Genomic DNA, 18,750 nt, shown 5'->3' on the forward strand with positions numbered 1-18,750 from the left:
TTCTTTACCGCGAAAAGGTAATGTAACATTTATACTAAGGGGGTGTAGTTGTTTTGAGTTAAGAGATGTTAACGGTCTAATCCGCTAAAGATAGAAGTTAGCAGCTTCTTCTTTATTATTCACATCTCTTTAGTTGGGGAACAAGGTCCCAATGGTATCATTAACAGTGAAATGCCTCTTTTTGGCTTCAACTAAGCAAATAGGGGCCAAAGGGACCAAAAGTTCAGGTCGAAACTGAGTGCAATTTTTGCTTCCTACTTATGTGATAAGTTTACAACAACACCTTTTGGATGCAACCCAAATATTATATTTAACTATTATCCCGTTTCATTGTTTAGTCGGCTCATATTAGAGATCTTTGATTTCATTCATGGTAAAGACCTCCGAGAAGAATTACTAGAAACGTTAGTCTGACGAGAGATCAGGATACTGTATTGGTGTTATTGAGGGTGATTGTTATTGGGAGTAGGAGGGCAATTTCTACGTCGAAAATGAGGAAAATTACGGCGATAAGGAAGAATCGTAGGGAAAAGGGAATTCGAGCGGATGAATTAGGGTCAAATCCACGTTCGAAAGGAGAGCTCTTTTCTTGGTCGTTAATAATTTTCTTGGAAAGAACAGTTGAAATAGTTATAACAATTAAACAAATAATGATAGTTAATAGACCAGCTGTTAAAATTATATTAATTGCCTATTTCATTTAAATGATCTTTTTGATTGGAAGTCAAATGTACTGTATATATTAAATAGGCTAACCTCCTCATCAATAAATAGAAATGTATAGGAATAATCATACTACGTCTACAATGTGTCAGTATCAGGCGGCAGCCACAAATCCGAAATTGTGAGCAGGAGAAGAGTGTGATAGAAGATGACGTAATAGGCAGGTGGCTAGGAATGTGGAACCAATAATAACGTGGAGACCGTGGAAGCCTGTTGCTATGAAGAATATCGAACCATAGACAGCATCTGCGATGGTGAATGAGGCTTCATAGTATTCATATGCTTGTAGAGCAGTAAAGTATAGGTGTAGTAGGATTGTGAGTAGTAGACCTTCTGTGGCTTGAGTGTGGTTGGCTTCTTTTAATCTGTGATGAGCTCATGTTACGGTAACTCCTGAGGCTAGGAGAATTGCAGTTTTGAGTAGAGGAATCTGCATTGGATTAAAAGGTACAATTCTTGCTGGGGGAAATAATAAATAGAATTATAACTCAGCGAAGACCTAATGTAACTTGTATAGTGTGCAGTCCTTGGTATGTCCCCTCTTGAGTTACGTCCCGTCATCACTGAATTATACTTAATAACGTGATTATAAATACCGAGGAAGAGTAAGGAGGGGTCATATAGATGGAATCACTTAGTGAGGCCTGTAGTTGTAATTAAGGCTCCTAGAGCTTCAGTGAGTGGTCAGGGGCTTTGGTCAACAAGGTGGTACGGATGATTTTGTGGTGCTGACATAAGTAACTTCTCTTGAATGTAGTGTGACTAAGACTGCAAATACATAAGATTGAATTACTGCAACGGCAGATTCCAATATTAGAAGGGTAATTTGTCCAATTATTAGTAATGAAAGTATGGAGCGAGATAAAGAAGGGCCAGTATTACCTAGTAAGGTTAGGAGAAGATGGCCAGCAATTATATTTGCTATTAGTCGTACTGCTAAGGTCCAGGGTTGGATGATGTTACTGATTATTTCAATACATACTATAAATGGTATAAGAGGGGCAGGAGTTCCAGAAAGAACAAGATGACCAAATATATGTTGAGTATGGTTAATTCAACCATAGATTATAAAACTTATTCAGAGAGGGAGAGCTAAGGTTAATGTAAAGGTTAAGTGGCTAGAGCTGGTAAATACATAGGAAAATAGTCCTATAAAGTTATTGAACAGGATGAATAGGAAGATTAATCGGGAATCGGGAAATAAATAGGAAGATTCTTTCTTGATGGCTAGTGGGGCCGAGAATGGTTTTGAATTCCTTGTGAAAAAAATGCAGGATTTTTTTCCGAGGACGAGAGACAGTGCTGTTGACGATTCATAACGCTTCCGAATTTGCGCCAAAGGATTCCGTGTTACGGCTGTCATGGCATATCGTTTACCTACTTTGGAGCAATCATAAAGTCAGTGCATATATCAAAATTGTTTGATGGCAAGTCTGGCAATTTCACCTTGCAGCAAATATTCATCACACCCATTGAATATTAATGAAATATGCATTTTGGGTTTGTGTAGGTATGACTTCCTTTACGCTGATATGATCCGCTACTCCACGATTTCTCGAATTCGAAATGGGGCCTCTTAAAATTTGTTTTTTCGCAATTTTGGACAGCCATAGCTCTGAAACTATGCATAATGGCAGTTGATTTCACGAGACAATAATAACATCAACTACAATCTAGGTACTAGACGTGTTCCACCATACTTGGAGTGGGACAGTGGTTCAAGTGAGTCGAGTTTCTGAGTGGGTCAGTGGAGTGTTGGTCAACAGTATGTGATCCACTGCGATCCACCACCCACCGTAACCCACCTCGACCCACCACCCACCATGATCTACTATGACCTACCGACCAACTCTCCTCAATGCAATTGTAGATAGCATCTTCTGAACTGCATTTTTTTCTTCACCCACCACACTAGCCATAGAAACTAAAACACGTTTCTGATTGATTGCAGTTTGCGATTGTCCCAACCTTCTGGTGTATGTACGTATTGTCTCATAGTAGTAATAAAAGAAAATTGTCACTTTGTTGGAATTGAAGAACAAGAACATTGAATAAGCAGTTGTGGTTAAATTTATATCATGGTAGTCTAGGTGGAACAAAACCACCCAATCGGGGATTCTAATCCATTCCTACTACTACTACAACCCCTACTCTTACTACTACCATTACGTATACAGTTTAATCGTATAGCAAAACTCAACACGTAAGCAAATCACTTTTTTGAGTATCTTCTATAAAAATAAAAAATTATGTCAGGGTTTGAACCCACACCAAAAGCTATTATAATTACTAGCTCATGCGCTAGTACGCTCGCCCACGAGGACCACCAGTAACAGCCATTTTATTTCAGCTATATCTATGCTACGTGGCGAGAAAATGATAAATCCAACTAAAAAGAACCAGGTATTTAGCTCCTATAAGTAGGGATGAGAGTGATTTAAAAATATGCTTCTGAACACTGGTAAATGTTTCTACATTTTACTTTCAAGGCCTTCATTTTCCTTTTTCATTTGTTTCTTTTCGCTTACCTGAGATGAGTACCTCTAAGTGAAAAAATAAAACTTGAAACATTTTTGGATATTGGTACTTGTAATTGTAACAAGAGCAATAGAACTAATACTACTACTTTACTTTCGGGACATACAGCTTGTGAGTTTTTAGAGGAGCCAACTACTGGAAAATATACCTTTTTAATCACTGTTACATTTAAATTATGATATAAAAAATTGAATGTAACTATGCTTGTCTTTTCATCACGGCCAAATGGCAATCAAATGAAATGAAGTTTGGTATACAGTTAGGCCTTAATCCAAACTGGAATGTTACCATATTGCTTTCATGTTCTAAGGGATACTGGGGATACGAACTTTTGCGAAAAAAATTAAGTATCTCACATGCCATTCAACTTACGAATCTGAAATTAAGTATATTGTCTCTTTATTGAAAATGAACAGAACATCTTCTAGCACCTTTAAACTTCTCCTTTATGGAGGGGCAGTATTTTTTTATATATGGTAAATTTATAGTGGGTTAGTTTGTAAAATATAATCGAAAACGATCGATATTATTTCTAGTTGAGAAACAAACAATACAGTACTTCGTATCATATATCCATATATGCTTACCATGCGCTTTCTACTATAATTGCTGAAGCTTGTTTATTATATGGAGCGCTTAGAGCTGAGGGCAATCAAAACATAAAGTTGTGAGAAAAATAGACATAAAATTTGTCATGTAAGCCTCTGTACGTTGGTCAACTTCCTTTGATTTGGGACTTTAATAATTTCATCCGTTTTTCCACTGAAAATTATCGATAATTCAACAAAGAAATAATTAGAGCATGATAATTGAAATTCATCGAATTTTACCCATGATAGACCTACTATGTTATATCGTAAACGTCAGATCCATCGTTATTTTCAGTGCTTGAGAGATTGACCACAAAAATTCAATCTCCGATTATTTAAAATTTCACGACCTGGTTTTACTTTATGTATAAACAGTTTCCTCGGTAGAGAACAGGCCGTGGATCATGTTCTAAAGTTGATGATGATGTGTTGTCGTGGGATATTGGTTCATGGTGGGTCCTGAGTCAGAGTGGATCACGATGGGTGGTGGGTCTTAGGTCAAGTTTTCATTGACTCGGTTAACAGGTTTGAGTTCGGTTAAAGATTGAAACAGAATGTGTCCGTTTTTTTCAGAAAAGGAACCGTAATTTGGTTGCTTTCTTTGAAAATAGACACTATATTGCCATTTTTCAGAATACCCGTATGTATTTTGGAAACGTTCCAAACGATATGTAATGCCTTCGTTTTAGGATAAGATATTTTGAGTCTGTTGTTGCACCTTTTAATGGAATTTCAACTACCCATGCTTTTTCTCTATATATTTTCTTTGTAAAAACGTTAATGAGCAAAAGAAAATATAACTGTTTTTCAGTTTGCATTGGTTTGTGTTAGCAGCTTCAAAATGTAATCTTTACTTTTAATATCTGACGATTATGCGTGTTAGCTTGAGGAAGACTGTGATTAAGGCAAGTGAAGTATGATGTAGGAATTGGAATGAGAACGTGGGAGTGGAATGACAAAGTGGGAGTGTCCTGAGAAAAGGCACGAGCACGATGTTGACCGTCTCAAGCTTACTTGCCTTGGGAACGGACCAGGTACCCCACATATCAGATAGTTTAGTAGGCGTGGTCTCAGTCTCGATTCCCGGCGAGAGAGCCTTTGAAATATTAAATATTTCTCGATGTATTTGTGTTCGTGCCCCTGTCCTTCAAGGTTACAGGAATTAACTGTAAAACCAGAATAACCGAATATAATTGAGATAAATTAAGAAGATACTTTCGGTGAATCAGAAAAATGTGCTCTGAGGCTCCAGGTTAAGGATTCGAATTACTCTTAAGACAATTTTTTCTTTCATATTCTTGCATGATTGTAGAACTTTTTAAATTTAATTTTGAATTCACTGGATTATAACATTTCATAACCGCCACCAGGTTATAGAAGTATTTTTTGTTGACGCCCTGTATATTTTGTGAAGACAGTGATTATTATTTTCGATTTATACTTTATTCTGCAACGCATATAAGTTCTTTCTTTGGTGGGAATTGCTTCTTTCCCACACAATTGGACAAAGAAGTCATTCATCGTTTTTTTCATATATATATTTAAAACATTGCTTTTGCTGAGAACATTTCAGTTAGTGACTAACCATTTCAGTGTTTCTCTCTGACTTATTATATGCACAGTATATATTCTGCGGTTATTTGGAACTGAATTAAGTGCTTTCGTTAATCGCTTATGGAAACATTACAATAGATTAGAGAAATACGGGCTGACCAGATGTCCCAGTAGCCAAAGTGGCACCAGCCCAGTGTTGCCAGACCAGCCAGTTGGAAAAGCAGGAGATTCGAAGACAAAAAACAGGAAAAAGCAGTAGACACATACAGTAGTGGCGTTTGAATGTAAATCCGGGGAAGCAATAAAATTTGCCATTATTAAGGGGGCAATAGTCAAAACAAGCAGTCCAGAATTCATTTCCGATGAACTACGTTGAGCAAATGAAAGGGAAAAGTCCCGATTTATATTAATATTATTTGATACACACATGTGTGAAGTAAAACGTAGTGAAAGATCAAAGTGGAGTGGGAAAATGTCTTTTCATGCACGTAGCGATAACGTAGCTGTGTTGTGCACTCACACGTGATCGTGGCGTAAGACGATTTCTTGCTGACGATCGTGGAGAAACGATCTAAGCCACTCTTCCAACCCAAGTCCCAATCTAAACAACACTCATTTGTTAATCTTCCAGAAAGTCATAAAAACGCTAACCATAATGCATATAGAAGATGACGTACAGCTGTATTCTTTGGATTCATATTATATACAGTAAAGCTCTACAACTATACGCTCTATAGAGTTTTGTGTAAAAGAGAAATTTCGTCTTTTTATATGAAGAAACATTGAAAATTCAATATTAATAATATATTTCTTTAACTTCTCGAAGTAAGGAAAAAGCAGGAGATTGTTTACTTTTCATTTCCTTTCGCAGTAGATCAGTAGAACGTTGAAAAAGCAGAAGATCTCCTGTAAAATCAGTAGATATGGCAACACTGCACCAGCCTCACAATTTTCATAGTTCGTTATCTGTACTTTCTCACGCCAGTGTTATCGCCGTGTCTAGTGCATTATAGGCAGTTGGCTAAAATTAACATAAATTGTTTTCTATATTCTGTTTGTATGTGCATACAGGTGAGTAACTGAGTGAATTTTGAAATGAACTGCCAACACTTTTCCGTTGACTATTGCAACCCGTAGCTTGAGCTTGGATGCTCGAGGAGTTTGACTCCAGGTCTGGAAGATGTAACCACGCATCTCGCGTTGAACTTCAAACATAAGTTGTGTTAAGGAGCACAAGCTATTTAGCCGGTGAAGGACGATTTCTTACGGCTAGCCCCAATCAGTGAAATCCCAGGTCCTCAGACCTTGTGCGTTTAAAATGTTATATACGCGCCCTCCAATATCTGTATTCCATTGTGGAGATCTTCTTTTGTGTGTTTGCTGAAGATTCACCTTTACGCTGCAGGACTGTTCAGCGTAACAACTGGATTCATCGTGGGACGATCCAGACAACTTTTCCCCAGTGCGAATCCCCCAAGTGTGTTAATGGTGTGAGCAAAGTATTTATAGGGATATCTGAATTATAATCATATATATATATATAAAGGGCTATATTTTCCGAAAAGGGCAAAACGTAATTTCAGCGGCAAAATTTATTAGTGTCCAGTGTTGTGTTCATTTCTCTTCGTTATTGTTTTTCAAAATAGTGTTCTAATAAATAAGTATAGTGTCATTTAACCCAGTGTGTTTTGGTTGTATGTATGAGTGGTGTTTGTGTGCGTTATGGTCTGGATGACCGTCTGATCGTCCGTGAGGTTTTCGAGACGAGACACCCGAACCTCTCGGCGCCTAATGCTCATATTATTGAGACCGACGGCCAATTTGGAAACAGTTTGTAACCTTTTCTTGGAGAGGTCCTTCATCGTCCTGTCCAGGTAAGTTAAAGTATCAGGAAGATACTTATTGGTAGTACCACGAGCCCGAACATGGACCACGAACTCCAGCCGGTTACAAATAAATGACGCCCGAACTACCGACCCGAGTCGAGACTGTTGGTGCTCGAATATACTTGTAAGATCAATATTTTAATATACCATTTCTCTTTCAGCTTAGTACCAGGAATCCGAAAAAAACCTTCTCTTTCAGGTGATTTTAATCATATGTTTTGGTGATAATATATTTTATTCTATTCATACGTTTTAAATTTTACTTTTGTCCATAATGGAACATCAAGAAGTAGATATTATAACTAGAATGAGTTCACTTCTCGAAGAATCGATGAGAGACAATAAAAATAATTTTGCTCAATTTAAAGAGAATTTTGCTAGATTAGAACAGGGAAATAAAGAGAATATTGAAGATTTAAAACAGGAAAATAAAGAAAACCTAGCTAGATTAGAAAAAGAACTAAAGAGTGAGTTAGGTCAGAAGTTAGACGCTGTACAAAGGGAATGTCGCGAAAATAACCAAAGATTAGAACAAAGTATTAGGAATGTGGAGGTCGAAAGTAAACGAAGGATCGAAATCCTCGAACAAAAATACGATGGCATCACACTTAAGATTCATGACCAGCTTCTCGAAATCAGTCATAGTACTAAACAGGCAATCGAACTCGCCACACAGACCAGCGTCGACGTTAGGCAACAGACTGAAGAAACATGCCATCGCGTAGAACAAATAGAAACAAAGGTCTGTAAAATTCAGAATCATTTAGGAGGCTTGCACGATTACACACAATCCCTCCAAGGGCAGTTGGAATCAGCCCGAGATGTGTGTCAGGCTAATAAGGAACGCTGCGTTAGTTTACATATAGATACAATTGATAAATTAGATGAGATGCATGACCGTATTGAGGAAATTTCTGAACGCGTAGAAAGGCAAGGTAAAGACATTAAAATGGTATATGAAGAGGCGAAACTGATAGATTACAATATGAAGGTAAAAAATGAATCTAACGCAGAATGTCGCGCCGAAATACGGGCAATAGATAAGAACATAAAAGAAATTAGGCGTGATATGGTAGAGCTCGCCCAGAGAGTAGAAAGTACCGAAAATAGAGCGTCAGAATTCGAACCCCAAGTAGAAACAGATACTCCTAGACAAGTTAGGCATTATAGTGATTCGGCTTATTCGGAGTGTAAGAACACCAGTAGTAGTGATAGCACAAGTGATGATTCAGAAATCAAGGTTGTATGTGACCGAAGGCGCAAGCGCGACAAAAATGTTACTTTCACTAATCGCCAGAGAAAAAATACGAAATTAAAAGACGATGTCATGCTTAAGGAAATTCAGTGTTTTCCTAAATTTCAGGGTGATCCTTCTAGTGAATCAATTCACAATTATTTACAAAAGCTAGAGCTTACAGCTCAATTAGCCAACCTTTCTGATAAAGCTCTGTTTAAACTCATTTCACATTTGTTGCAAGGAGTTTCATTAAGTTGGTACAATATCAGGAAAGACGACTTTACTAACTATGAGCAAATCAAACAAGCACTTATTGAAGCTTTCGCGGGAAAAGCTACAGTACAACACAGGCTATCAACCTGTAAGAGTTCTAGGTTCGATCCCAAGGTACATAGTTCCGTACACGATTTCGCGCTAGATCAATTCAATAAACTTCGTGAATTGACACCGCAATTGCCTGAGTTTCTCATACTTACAGATGTAATACAGACTTTGCCTAATAGATTTAAAACTGAACTCTTTCTTCATTCATGTAATAATATCAGGGAGTTTTTGGCCGCAATTCAAAAATTTGAAACTTTACATGCTCAGCAAAGTCGTAGAGAAGAAAGATACAAGCAGGGTAATAATTATAATGGTAATCAAAATTTCAGTTTCCAAAGTAACCAACGAATTTTTTCGTATAATAAGAGTAATAATCAAAGGTACCAGGATCAGCGTGTAAATAATATGAGAATTGATAGGAATCAGAACCGAGGTCGTACGCGACATGACAATAGTAGAAATAATAGGAACCGACCCTCGAGCTCACGTGATCAGAGAAATAGTGAGGAACGGAACAGGAATCGCGACTCGCGCGATAATTCTAACACTAGACCTGAACGAAAAAACGATAATTCTAGGAATCGGCGAAACAATAGTACCAATATTGAAAGGAGGAATAATAATAGTAGAAATAACAACAATAGGCAAAATCATAACAATAGGAACAACTCAAACCGGTCAAACCGACGTAATGAATGGAATTCTGGCCACTCGGAAAACAATTAGAAGGCGGTACTGAGGACCGGGTACCGGCCAATACATACTATCCCACTGTAGGTCCAACTAAGCATTTTCTGGTATCGCATACTCACATTTGTAGTGTAAATAATCCTGATTTAGCTAGAAGTGATTGCGAATCGGACACAGACTGTCTAGACCATTATATTAATGCGCAACCCAACCCTATCTCTGCTAAACTTAAAGTTTTAGTTTGTAATACTGAAGTTGAATGTCTGGCGGACACAGGCTCCGATACGTGCCTCATGTCTTTAGCGCTTTGGAAACACATTAGCGCAGATGTGACGTCACCCAAACTCACTCCAGCTGATGATGTACTTCTAGTGGATTTCAGTGGGTCAACCAGAAGAAAAGTAAGAGGTTACACATTAGTCACTATTCAAATTGATAACATTTCTGTTTATGTAAAAGTTTATGTTACAGAATCTCTTAATCAAGATCTTATTTTAGGACTTGATGCACCTACTGCTTTGAGAAGCCAAATTAATCTTTCGGATGGTACGATTTCCATGGAATATAATAATTTGAAAGCCATTATTAATATTTACCAGAAAATTTTGACTTTCAGGAAATCTTCGAAGATGAAGAGAGAGATACGATAGATAACAATTTTTCTATTTCAGCTGCCACTTTTGTAAAACAATGTGCTACAGACGAGCAGATTAGAGATGCTGTTAACCGCACTTTTAATTTAAACAACCGACAGAAAAAGCGATTATACTCTCTTTTATCACAATATAGGGATATTTTTACGAATTATCCAGGTCTCTGTAAAGACTTCGTTTATGAGATGGAGGTGAAAACTGACAAGCCACTGGTACGTAAACAATATCCCATCCCTCATAAGTATCTCCAAGATGTACGAGATGAGATTCATAAGTTATTAGAATTAGGATTAATTTGTCATTCAAATTCTGTTCACAGCAATCCTATCCTTGTAGTTCCCAAGAAAAACGGGAAACCAAGAATATGTGTTGATCTTCGCTTGCCGAACCAGTTTGTGGAACTTCGCCAAACAAAATCTGAGGGCATACAGGACTTATTATTAAAAGTAAAATGTAAACCTTTCCTTAGCTCCCTGGATCTTGTCAGTAGCTATAATCAGGCCTTGCTTACTCCTAAGTCACAGGAATATACAGCATTCAATTACGAAGGCCAGCATTACCAATATCGAGTCACATGTTTTGGTTACAAAAATGGTAGCAGTGTTTTAAACAGTATGCTCCAAAAAGTATTGGGACCAGAGTTACATGCTAAAATCTTACGATACATTGACGATTTGGCTTGCTTTACAGATAGTTTCGAAGAACATCTTGCATTGCTGAGACAAATCTTTGAAAAGTTTAGAGAACACAACGTTACTCTCAACATTGAAAAATGTTCGTTTTGCACTAATTCAATATCTTTTCTAGGTTTTTTGATTACTCCCGAAGGCATCAAAAAAGATCCAAAAACCATAGAAGCGGTTCATAACTTACCCAGACCCACCAATATTAAATCTTTACAATCTGTAATTGGTCTCTTTAATTGGTCACGAAATTTTATTCCTCATTTCTCAGAAAAAATGCAACCTCTTTTTCAGCTTCTCAAAAAGGGAAAACGGTGGCAATGGCTTGAAGAACACGAACAATCTTTTCAACAAGTTAAAGACGATATTTGTAAAGATGTTCTCTTGTCACATCCTGACTTGAATTTACCTTATTACTTAGAATCGGATGCATCCCGCTTGGGAGTCAGTGCAGTCCTATATCAGTACAGTGATGGACAGAAAAAGGTAATCCAGTTCGCTAGTCGGACTTTAACACATGCGGAGTCTCGCTATAGTGTGAGTGAGATCGAATGTCTTGCAATCGTATTTGCGGTCCGAAAATGGCGTCAATTGCTAATTGGTCACCATGTTATTTTTATTACAGATCATAAAAATCTCAGTTGGTTGGATAAGGCTAAGCCTTGGAACACTCGTCTTCTTAGATGGTCCCTGGAATTACAGCAGCTGGAGTACGAAATACGTTTCCAGAAAGGTTCCGAGAACCTTTGTGCAGATGCGCTTTCACGTCTCTTCCCTTCCAAAGAATTACCAACTAAACGTGTTCATCTTTTACAGGCTATTCAAGACAAAATCAAAAATATTTCAGTTTAAGAGTTACAGAACGCACAAAAGGAAGATCCTGATTATCTCCCCATTATTTCTTTCTTAGCAGGCGAGAAGATAGAAGAGCTCCCAAGGAATTCACGCAATTGGGAAAAATTTTTCAAACTCGATAATGGTATTCTTTTGTACAGAGATTTTCATTTCCCAGACTCATATAAAATTTGCATTCCCAGGTCATTAGTGAATAACGTTCTTACAGCTTACCATGACGATTTAGATCACCCGGGAGTAGACAGAACGCTTCGGATCATTTCAAAATCATTTTATTGGAGCAAAATGAGATCAGATGTGAAGAAACATTTAAAGGATTGCGTGAAATGTATGCAATTTAAATCCGATCACCACCCACCAGCTCGTTTCTTGTCCACTAATCCTTATTCAGAACCTAGAGCTTTATTAGCCCTTGATTTTTTAGGCCCATACCCATCACTCAAAAATGGTGCGCGCTTCGCACTGGTTACTGTTGATGTGTTTACTCAATATTGTACAGCTTACCCCTTGAAGAACGCCACTGCTACTTCAGTCATCAAGTGTTTATTTGATATATACATGCTACATTTAAGTATCGTTCAGGCAGTGCTGACAGATAACGCTGCAGTGTTTCATAGCAAAATGTTTCAATCTAAAATGCAAGAGTACAATATTAAAGTCCATCATACAACACCGTATCACCCAATGAGTAACATCACAGAACACTCTAATAAAATTCTTGTATCTACTCTTAGGTTATTATGTTGTCAGTCACATAATAAATGGGCCGAGAACCTGACGCAAGCAGTTCTCTTACATAACTACTCCATCGTTGAAAGTCTTGGTGTTTCACCAGCAAGTTTGTATCTTAATATTCATTTTTCTCGTCCCATTTTTAAGCATTTTGGTTTACAGGTATCTGAAGATTTTGATAAGGAAGACGGGATTAGTTGGTCGAATAAATTACTTATGGCAGACCACCGACGAAAAGCCATCATTGAAAAAAGGAACGCACGATGGAACGATAGTCAACAACAGCGACGACGTTTAAAACAAGGAAGTTTGATTTTTCTCAAAAAGCGTAACATCAGTAGTCTATTGAAAGGTGAAATATCAAAATTTTTTGATTTGTACCGAGGATCCCTTTTATGTGTTAAGGTCATTAATGACCGTGTTGTTGAACTTGTTGACCCTTCCACAGGTGAATATTTAGGACTTCACTCGATAGACAGGACCAAGTTATGGGAACCTACCCCTGAAACCCGTGAAATTTGGATGGCCTTGGCACGTCGCCAACTACCAGAAGATCTTTTGCATGACCTTAATTTGTCACCTGTTAATGAAACTCAAGAACCAATCTCTTTTTCCCCTAGTGGAGAAGTCAACTTGTCAAAATCCGAAAACGACAAGTCCGATGAGAATAATTCAACTCCTTTACAGGTTAATAACTTATCAGCCACCCGTTTGTTATCTCTTTATTTAGGAGATCCTTGGTTACATTATTACTTCAATTCAAAATATTGGGAGCCTACGTGTATCCCATTAATCACACCTAACCTTACCGGTGGACTACAATTACGTAGAAGCTATACAGAGAGCAGGAATTAAAACAGATGTTAAGTGAGGTTCACTTCATTAAAAAAAATCCTACACTGATACGAATTTTCTTTCAGGAAAGCAACGCATTTCTTTTAATCTTTCTTTCAACTTTTAAGCGATAGATATTCATTCATTTTTCTTCCTTTTTGCTTTTAGTTTTTGATAGAACACCTGGATACGAAAAGAAGAACTACGCATTTCTCTCAAACTTATTTTTGCTTCTAGCTTTTAACTGTTCGGCAATGAGCAGATAACACGTTTTTCTTTCTTTATTTTGATAAGATAGTCGCTGCATTCTCGACCACCTGTGCTTATGGTTACGAATGACGAACGACACACAGCTGATTCTTTTCCGCTTTTGGTCTTTGCTCCGTGTAGCACTTCATACCTCAGTCAGCTGTGCATTTGTGTTGCAAACCTTATCACTGACTTACTATTAGTTTAATGTCATTAATTTTTTCTTGTTTTCATTTCAGATGTTTGAATTTAGATCTTTTAGTAAATAATTAACGTATCACATACGTAGGGGAATTGCATTTTAAAAGCAATTTGAAATCTTGGCGCGATTTCCGTATCCCCAGCTAGTGGGAAGATATTTTAGCGTTATAATATATTTCTATTGTTTTTTAAGATTAAAAAAATCTTTTTAGAATCCCTTCCCACTATCCAAATCCTTAAACATGTTATCATACGTATGACTCACAATTAGTTTGATTTCCCTTTAAGAAAAGTGGAATGTATAGATAAGAAAATTTTTAGTTGTTAATTATATATACTGTACACGTGTATATTTGTCATTGAAACTTAGTATGTAATCTCATGCGTAGAACATGGAATTTTACACTTATAATCAATGTTAAATTTCTTTTCAGTGTTAATCTTAGATTTTCGTTTTCATTTTGAAGTGTTTACTGTAATTTTATTGAACCTCATTTACGTCATTTACCCGATTTTGACTTTATTTGAATTTCCAGGATATGACATGATATATTTTGTTCGAAGAGAAAAGTTTAGAACGGAAAGTAGGCTAAGCCTTAAACGAGTGAAACAGACATTTCCTTTAGAAGGAACTATATGAACAGATATTCTGATGGTGAACGGTCGTTTTTCCCCTCATATTAATATATATGCGGAAATATGTTTAACTTCTATATTTTCTTGTAATTTCTAATTAACATTTTTTTTCGTCTTCTCTAGACCACTGAACGACCGTAGGGGAACTTCTTCGGGTAGGATATTTTATGGGGATAAAGATAAATATTTTTTTTCAGGGAGGCAATTTTTCCTGGAATTGCAGATCTGTTGCAAAAATGGATGTGGCTAATCCATTGGATATTCCATAGCTAACTGTATTTTCGCCATCAATCGCAAAATATAGTTTTTCATTTCTCTTTTTCCTTTATGGTACCCGTAATTAAGCATGCGTATTCTTAGGTTAGATTTTTGAGTATATTTTGATGTCTAGTAACATTTCAGTGAATATTTTAATGTTTACGAACCGTAATTCTATTAAGTAGATTTGTATGCTAATGTGTTACAATGTTTAGTTTATACATTAATTTTCAGAAAATTATATTTTAGTCACAGTATGTCCCAAAACTATTTGGAATTTAGTAGTAAAATTGTTATTGTTATGGAGGAATTTTTTTTTAAAAAAATCAACATGGCCAAAGGTTTTGGATAACGAACCTTTAGGTTTCAGCCATAACAAACAGTATGGAGGATTTCCTTCAGAAATCAACATGGCCAAAGGTTTTGGATAACGAACCTTTAGGTTTCAGCCATACTACCAACGAAGGATGATTTTCTTCAAAAATTGACATGGCACATTATTTATGAGGTTTCAGCCGTCTCTGAGATATTGATATAGATCCCGAAAAATATACTTATTTTCTTTCCAACAGCATGAAGCCATAACGATTTTTTAAAATTATTTTGTTAATTATTTCATATGCTCGATGACTTTGAATTTTAATGTGTTAATAAGACCATTTTGAATATTTGTAGCGAAGATGCCTAAGAAAGTTTAACTGTCGTGGTATGACATAACCGTCTTGTAGGGAATTTAATTTGGATGTTTTCAGACCAACCAGAAAGTTGTAATGTCGTTGACAGTATTTTTGTGTTTGTATCCCATGTTTTTCTTTTAGTAGGTCTCACGTATTTTGTCTTATAGAGACATATCTTTACGATGCTACGAAAGCATTTGTATCTTGTGTGTTTACACATTATTTCTAGGTGGAAGACACGTTATGTTCCAGGGAACATACGCGTAATTTACTGAATATTAATGTTTATATTTCAGTTTTGTGCAGAAACATTTTGTAAGTGCCTATGGTTGCAGGCCTACGCTCGTTTCTAGTTTTTTGCCTCGCAGGTGTTGATGGCATATTGTGTGTGTAAGTACGTGTAGTATTACACATTTTTCCCACCTATTCTTTTGATCAATTCATGGCGTAATGTTTGGACTAGTGAGTCAACTTCCTTGATTCAGACCTTCGAAAAACATGGATCAATATTGAATAGTTTTCAACGCTTTATTAATAAATTCTTTGCAGATAATACCCACCTATTCTGGTAACCCTACAATGTTTACGTTTTTGGAAATGAACAACAATCATTATTCTAGGCCTACGCTAATAATAACTTTGTTTCAGAACGAAACCATTTGTTGTACTGAGCATTATTGAATTAGTCTCGATTTTCACGACGAGCAAATGGCATTTGATCTTATGGCGTGCCGAATTTTCTTCGTACATGTCAACGAAATCACGATCTTTTATTTGATATGCAGAATCATGCTTATTTGTTGGAATTACTATGAACGTCAATTTTGAAACTTAAGTATATTTTTTTTATTTTGAAAAACGATTTTTCGTTCTTTTCTGCCAAACAACACGAGGCACAGTAAAAAAAAGGACATACAGGTGAAAATCTTATTTTGTTTATATATTGTCAGTTTATCATGTGTTTACATTTCCATTCATTTTACTTTTTCAATGATTTTCATATTTTTCAAATATATCAGAGTGATATCGAAACTTTAACAATAATTTTAATATTTCAGTACCTTTAACATGTTTTGCTATTTGCTTATTCATTCATATTATTATATTTTAAATACAAATATCAGTATATTTAAAAAGAAGACATTTAAAAAATTTTTTTGAAATATTTGACAATTCTTTAAGTCGATGTTTTCATGAATAGTTATTGAGTGTGTATCTTTATTTCATATTATATCAAATAAAGTGATCGAAACGGAACAGTTAAACATTTTATGAAAAGAATTTATTAGTGTCAATTAAAAAAAATTAATAGCCCTACAAACGCTTTCTGCGAACTTTAAAAAAAAGTTATCATACAGGTGTTATAACCATATCTCGTTTCTCACACCAGTGTTTAAAAAAAATCTCCGCTTCTCCCCTCATCAACTCATCGTTGGAGAATCATGGAGGATACTTACACAGGAAGGCAGCATGGTTTCAACATGTGAAGAAACGGAAGATAAGGAAACCCAACTGCACCAATTGTTCAAGAGGATCTTATTACTTCATGGAACATTTGGGTTGGACCTCATGCAGGAACCTCATCATGTTGTAGTGAGTGGACAAGTTATTTAACTATTTTAAATAGCCCTTTTTCAGGTGAAAAACCATTCAACGTCCATACACGTAAGTCTCACACCATATGACAGTGTTGCCAACTAACTTATTTTACATTTTCAGGTGAAAAACCTAATTTTATTCATACTTCGTCATACGGCCAAGGGTTCTCAACCTGTCTACGTGTGCACTTAACAGGTCGTTCCCTTCCGGACCCCAAATCTATAACCGCCACCAGGTTATAGAAGTATTTTTTGTGGACGCCCTGTATATTTTGTGAAGACAGTGATTATTATTTTCGATTTATACTTTATTCTGCAACGCATATAAGTTCTTTCTTTGGTGGGAATTGCTTCTTTCCCACACAATTGGACAAAGAAGTCTTTCATCGTTTTTTCATATATATATTTAAAACATTGCTTTTGCTGAGAACATTTCAGTTAGTGACTAACCATTTCAGTGTTTCTCTCTGACTTATTATATGCACAGTATATATTCTGCGGTTATTTGGAACTGAATTAAGTGCTTTCGTTAATCGCTTATGGAAACATTACAATAGATTAGAGAAATACGGGCTGACCAGATGTCCCAGTAGCCAAAGTGGCACCAGCCTCACAATTTTCATAGTTCGTTATCTGTACTTTCTCACGCCAGTGTTATCGCCGTGTCTAGTGCATTATAGGCAGTTGGCTAAAATTAACATAAATTGTTTTCTATATTCTGTTTGTATGTGCATACAGGTGAGTAACTGAGTGAATTTTGAAATGAACTGCCAACACTTTTCCGTTGACTATTGCAACCCGTAGCTTGAGCTTGGATGCTCGAGGAGTTTGACTCCAGGTCTGGAAGATGTAACCACGCATCTCGCGTTGAACTTCAAACATAAGTTGTGTTAAGGGACACAAGCTATTTAGCCGGTGAAGGACGATTTCTTACGGCTAGCCCCAATCAGTGAAATCCCAGGTCCTCAGACCTTGTGCGTTTAAAATGTTATATACGCGCCCTCCAATATCTGTATTCCATTGTGGAGATCTTCTTTTGTGTGTTTGCTGAAGATTCACCTTTACGCTGCAGGACTGTTCAGCGTAACAACTGGATTCATCGTGGGACGATCCAGACAACTTTTCCCCAGTGCGAATCCCCCAAGTGTGTTAATGGTGTGAGCAAAGTATTTATAGTGATATCTGAATTATAATAATATATATATAAAGGGCTATATTTCCCGAAAAGGGCAAAACGTAATTTCAGCGGCAAAATTTATTAGTGTCCAGTGTTGTGTTCATTTCTCTTCGTTATTTTTTTTCCAAAATAGTGTTCTAATAAATAAGTATAGTGTCATTTAACCCAGTGTGTTTTGGTTGTATGTATGAGTGGTGTTTGTGTGCGTTATGGTCTGGATGACCGTCTGATCGTCCGTGAGGTTTTCGAGACGAGACACCCGAACCGCTCATATTATTGAGACCGACGGCCAATTTGGAAACAGTTTGTAACCTTTTCTTGGAGAGGTCCTTCAGGAAGATACTTATTGGTAGTACCACGAGCCCGAACATGGACCACGAACTCCAGCCGGTTACAATTTCATCATGCCCAAAATCAGTGTTTCGTTGTTAATAAAATATTGGAATCTTGATTCTTACATAACACAGCAATCTTAGGGTAGTCACTTGAGAATTCGTTTCATAACTAACTTCTCCGCGGACCGATTCCCTTTGAGGAAATTAAGAAAACATATCATTTACAATGTTCATAATTCTGACATATCTTAACATGAAAAATAGTCAATTTCTCTGGTTCTTATAAATTAGAGTTGCAACGACTTCCTTCATATGGTAAA

General features: G+C 36.5%; 1 pseudogene; it reads right to left on the bottom strand.

The window, feature by feature from the left end:
- Positions 1-1,420: 1,420 nt before the first annotated feature.
- On the bottom strand, positions 1,421-8,009 carry LOC145682890 (ATP synthase subunit a pseudogene; annotated as a pseudogene).
- Between the last annotated feature and the right edge of the window lie 10,741 nt (positions 8,010-18,750).

This window comes from Thermobia domestica, chromosome 4, assembly GCF_964235325.1.
Source record: "Thermobia domestica chromosome 4, izTheDome1.hap1.1, whole genome shotgun sequence".
Lineage (NCBI taxonomy): Eukaryota > Metazoa > Arthropoda > Insecta > Zygentoma > Lepismatidae > Thermobia > Thermobia domestica.